Source organism: Hylaeus anthracinus, unplaced genomic scaffold (genome assembly GCF_026225885.1).
Source record: "Hylaeus anthracinus isolate JK02 unplaced genomic scaffold, UHH_iyHylAnth1.0_haploid 11978, whole genome shotgun sequence".
NCBI lineage: Eukaryota > Metazoa > Arthropoda > Insecta > Hymenoptera > Colletidae > Hylaeus > Hylaeus anthracinus.
Window position 1 is genome coordinate 2,078,500 of NW_026534326.1, and position 5,783 is coordinate 2,084,282.

A 5,783-nucleotide genomic window follows, 5' to 3' on the forward strand; every position below is an offset into this window, starting at 1 on the left:
ATATATATATATATAAATATATACATATGTATGTGTATATATATATACACAGCGAAGGGGATGAACGTACCAATAATCGCTTCGTATAATTTATTTTACATTGCCATTAACGTTAATATAATACAAAAAGTAGATACAACAGGAACATTTTGCACTATTTAATGCGATATAAACAACTTTTACATCAACTTTTAACATTGCCATTAACGTTAATATAATACAAAAAGTAGATACAACAGGAACATTTTGCACTATTTAATGCGATATAAATAAGTTTGCAAAGTTGCGAACGTCGATACGAACATTCCAGGCGACGCATCTGGAACATTAAAAAAATTATTTACATTGCATTAAATAGTGCAAAATGTTCCTGTCGTGATTTACTTTGTGTATCGTGTTAATGCCAATGGCAACGTAAACGTAATTATTCGAGACCCGTGGTCGCTGGTACGTTCACGCTGTTCGCCGTGTATAGACAACGGTACGAAAGCGAGAGCGAACGAGAGAAGAGTGGAATATTAGTCGGTCTCACTAATGTTCTCTATCCGTATACCGTTCCGAAACTGTCTTAATTAGGTAATTAAACGAACTGTGTACACAAGTTAAGATTATGATACTCATATGATTATTATGAATGTAATATCGCGAGTCTACGATTCAGTATGGTACTATTAATTAACGTAGCAAGTAATTCTTGTTCTAAGGTCTAATTCGGGATTCGTTTCTCGCGCCCCCCACCCACCCCGCAACGCATGTGCAGTTACCTCCAGAAAGAATCGTTGGCTGTTTAACCGCCGAGCGTCGTTTATTTTTGGAGGTTGCACGAATCCCAAGCGGGAGACCAATCGTACCAAGGTGTTTTATCTTGTTTTCCGTGGTGTCGTAGCCCCCACGGTTCGTGGTCGGTTCGAATGCGAGAACATGCCGTGTACAGAGACGGAGGGAGCCCCCGAGAAACGAGATTCGAAGCGGGAACGTTTATCGAAAGCTCGACGCGCGTCGAGGGTCGATGAAAGTATATCTAGGTTCTTCTTTCTCGTTCCGTCACTTGGAAGTGTGTAAAAAATTTGCTAGCATATTTATTTAAAGAACAACCAGAGAGAAGAGTGCGCGCAACAGGTGTAAACTACGTGTGTTGTAAGAGAATTCTGTTGACGGAATTGTTTTTGGAGTCTGGCTTTGTTAAATACAAACTGAACTTGTCTAGTTGAAATGTCGTTTCACGAAACTGTTTGATTCTTAGAGTTGTAGCGTTGGCGCAGAGAATAATAATCCTTGTTTGGACGAAACGAGGACATCTTGTAGGGAACATTTGTACCGTTTAGTACAGAATTCCTTTGAAACTGGTGCAATGATCCAGAAGTTGACGCAAGTATGGGGACAGAAGGGAACGAGTGTAGATAGAAACGATCACAGTCAGCTATTCTTGTCTAACGCTGCCAGGTTGGTGTGGAGATACATGAATCTTGTCCCGGAAAGAGGGAGAACGAATCGATGGGAGTGTGAGAAAATGTTATTCCAAGCGTTGGACTGCAACAGGTCAGAGGTGCGCAGCAATTCTGAAAGTTAAGGAAATAAATTTGAATGAAATAGTTGAATTTCGATGAAAAACGATATCGTAATAAACGTTTGATAAGTGTAGTTTCCAATAACTTGCAAACGAATATAAATCACAGTAAAAATTTCAAAGAGTATTATAGTCTGGCAGTCAGTGTGTTAAAGAATCTATATCGAGGATCAGTAAAGTACAATTTGCACGTAAATTTGATGAGAGTTATTTTAAAAGGAGAACAGTATAACAATAATTAATACTATTCGGTGAATAATCAACCATCGGTAATTTTCTAGATCAAAATTTAAATATAGGTGGCCATCGAATGGATTAAAATTGAATTTGAAAACAAATTTTGAAGAAAAATAATCGTGTTACAATATCGTGCTATAGTACATGTAGATGTTAACTGGAGTTCTGTAATCTTGACGTTTCGTTAGCAGTGCAGATACTTTGGTCAACAAATGCCATACGTCCATTCAGGTCTAGTACACGTGGTGTACTAAAAAATAGTTTTTTAGAGATTAGAATAATATAAAAAGATTTTCAGACAAATAGAAAAAATTGCAGGTTCAAAATTGATTGATTCGGCATGGAATGTACCATATACATTGTTTAAAAAAAGGCCATCGTAGCTTGAGCTAGGTCTATCCGAATACCTATTGTAATATTACAACGACAATTTATCAGAAAGTGTGGTATCGAACAGTACCAGGATTCCAATCTCTTATCAATTACTAGCAATGCGATAAGTATACCAATGTTGAAATGTTCATCTAGAAAATGACTGCCAGTTGATTTCCATATGAGTAAACCTTCCTAATTAGGCGTGACAAGTAATCAATGAATGTTGAGACGTGCACCTCTGACGCCTGAGGTGTCCAAGCTCGAGACTTATCTAGCTTAGCTGTCCTTGTATAATACGGTTCTAGGACTTGGCGAGAGCAACGGCCGTAGGAGACTAGACGATAAAATTACATGTTCAATTAACGACTACGGATCACACGAGAAACTGGTCACCATTAAGTTTAAGAGAGTGGTGTCTGTACCTGTGCACCATCGAACCTGTCCCGTGTCGATATGCGAGCCTCTGCTCGCTTTTTACCCACCTTTAGCAGAATTAGAGAATCAACTTGAAGCGATAGTTTAAAGTAAAATTGTAATTATTTTCCAGGGTCAACGGCGCGAGACGAACACACTTGTTTTTATACCTCACGTTCCACTTTTCAGTTAACGGTCAGGCGAAAGTCGACGACGCGCCACGGTAGTGTATCGTCGAGCATGATCGAAACGAAACCGCCAAACGTCTGTGCAAACTTACTGGTGATCGAGTGTAACAGGACAATATTACATATACATATATAAAAACGCATATTTTATCGAGAATCATAGGGCAGTAGCAATCTATGTAACTCTCCCCCTGTAAGCTAGCGAAAAGACAACACGATATTTAGAAGAAAAACGAATGCTATATGAAATCTTTCGTCGACACGTTAATACGTTCATTGCCGCGAAGGAACTCGAGATACTTCCTTCCTTCGATCACTTTCACTGTCCTCGTGCCGATCGCGCCATTAAAGCCGGCGACTGACTTGCGAGTTGCAACAGAACATTGTAATGTAACGCGAGCATTCGCTTAGTCCACTGGTGCTCCACTGGTATGACGGTTTTTTGACGAACCTCTTTGATCGTCTACTTTTCACTGAATTGAGAGAATTCAGCCGAGAAGTTACATTACAGTTTTCTGTTGCAAGTCAGTCGCTGGCTTTAGATTATTAACGCGATTGTAATTGGCGATCGTAAAGCTAAGTATCGTTGATCCATATCGATTTTTCACACTGTCCTGCTCGTAATAATTAGGGGATCACCTGTACGACTCGATCGTTCTGGAAAGTATACAAGTTTACAAGTTAGACGTTAAGTAAACGTATTCGAATTATTCTTAGCGTTCGGTTGGGTGTCTAGATTTCTCCAGACCACAATGATCTTCTATCTATCTTCGAGCAACGACGCGATCACGTAGAATCGTCGCTGAGGTTTATCGTTTATCGGTGATTGATAATAGGTTAATTTCCAAATGTACAGTTCCACCAGTTATCCTAGAATTAAGAGCATGTACAGCAATACGTCTTGCGAGACCAACGCGTTCCCTATTGCAGGGAGAGGGAAGTCTTCAACAAGCGTGACGTTGACTTTTTGATTAGTACTATTTATTAAAGCTAATGGTATATAGTTTTAGGAGCCGGATAATTTATGGTCTGTAAGCAGATTGCGGATGTTTGTGCATTTATGGCAGATGGAAGTACAGAGAAATGTATGAGAATGCTTGTAAATGTAAAGTTATATAAAATGTCAGAGATAGTATACATGTTATAGCATTTGGAAGATGAAACGTACTTTGATTTAACACATTGACTGCTACGTTACTCATATTTGCCCAAGGATCTTCACTAAGGAATTAAATGCGTTCAATCTCAACGTAGAGTGTTACAAAAATGAATCCGGATAGAATTGGTAAATTTGAAAGAGATTGTACAAATACGTACCACCACAAATGTTGAATTATATCACTTATGATTGTATAAATAACAATTTTAGCCTCGTAGAAATGTTGATGATTATTAGTCTGGCAGTGAACGTGTTAAATTCTTTGTTCTGTGAAACCATTAATTTGTATAAACATCTACAGCGTCTACTTGTACACCATTTGGCAGAAAAGCTGCATACTATCAGCGTTAGTTCTGCATTATACCTAGCGTTGTGCTAATTAAAAAGTCAGTTCCTCTCCCTCTCGGCTCTTTTCTTTCCTCTGCAGTCGAGTTAATCTGATTTCGCTGGTTCGGAGTTAACGTTGATAGTAAATGTAACTTATGGATACGTGACATACCTGTAATATAGGGTGAGAGGCATTGAACGTGTTAAGGGTGTCAACCTTGGAGAAACCTGTAAAGTCGCTAGCGCTTAGCGGAAATATTTTGTTTAACGAGAAAGTAAGAGATTGGACGAGCTCGATCGACTCGATATCGGTAGTGTAGAGTCTAATAGAGAACGGGGATAACCGCTATTTTTTCGGAACACGATAAAACGAAGTCCTAGGATGCCATATTATCTCGTTTTCCGTTCTACCTTCCTTCTGTCAGGACGTCTCTCTCTCTTTAACGATAGTCCTCCGTCTGCGAAGTCGAACGGGAAAGGTGTACACCTGTAATATTAGTTGAGACGCTATTGTTTACGGTTTACTTTGTATTAATTGTCATTGATATCATTATGCGCTACGAATATGTTGTATGATTATTATGTAATACATGAATGGCGTTTAATAGAGTATTTATTGAAATTAGTCTCGTTTCTCTTCTTGCAGAAGATATGTCGGTGCTCCTGGATAAAAAAAAAGGGGGTATTCTAGTCTAGAGCGGAAATTTTTAGTCCTTTTTGAGGATTCTTTTTCTTAATCTATAAGGAATTTGTATAAAGGGTTTCGCACACATATTTGTTCAGATGTTAAAGACGTATAGAATTTGTTGAAGGTGAAAATAATCAATATATGATTGACACTTGTACAAGTGTCAAGTTTTTATCTTAATTGTTTTCTTATATATTAGGCTGTCCCAAAAATTTCTTCCACAACTTGCACCCAGTTATTTTGTGTGACTGTGTTTATATAAATAGACGACCTAATTTCTTAGATGTTAATGTTGTAACGAAGCAAAAATGAATCGTATGCAATTCAATAATGTATGTATTACTTATTAATGAAATGGAAGAAACTTTTTGGACAACCCGATATCAGCACAGTAAATGTAAAGCTATTTTCTCTACTTGAAAGTTCTTTTTCAGGTAGTTGAAAAATGTAACGTATCACAATTATTCTTTCAACAACAATTTATATTTCAATTAATATATTCATATTTGAAAGTTCTAGACTAGAATATCTCCTTAATGCTACTATTTGAAACGCATGAGAACAATCATAACGAAATCCTTGTAGCACGTGTTCCTCTCCCGAAAATTAAAACATTTATCATAATCTTACTTCTCGTTTTCTTCGCTTATCAGTTAAAGGTTTTCTAAGTTTTGAATTTTTATTTCTGAAACCAAACGTTCTATGAACAAACTGTAAATAGAAAAAAAGTTTCTTTTTGTTACCTTCTATAAGGTTATATTTTTTTCAAATTCATCAAATGAGTCAATTGTCAACGTAACGATACTTTAATTTTCACCATTGCAAATA

The 5,783-nt window shown here is 37.4% G+C and overlaps 1 long non-coding RNA gene across 1 annotated transcript; it reads right to left on the bottom strand.

The window, feature by feature from the left end:
- Positions 1-3,488: 3,488 nt before the first annotated feature.
- LOC128897111 (uncharacterized) lies at positions 3,489-5,735 on the bottom strand. Its single transcript, XR_008462212.1, has 2 exons — positions 5,699-5,735; positions 3,489-5,640 (listed from the first exon to the last, which is right to left on the bottom strand). It is a non-coding gene; the product is annotated as an uncharacterized LOC128897111 (long non-coding RNA).
- Positions 5,736-5,783: the final 48 nt, after the last annotated feature.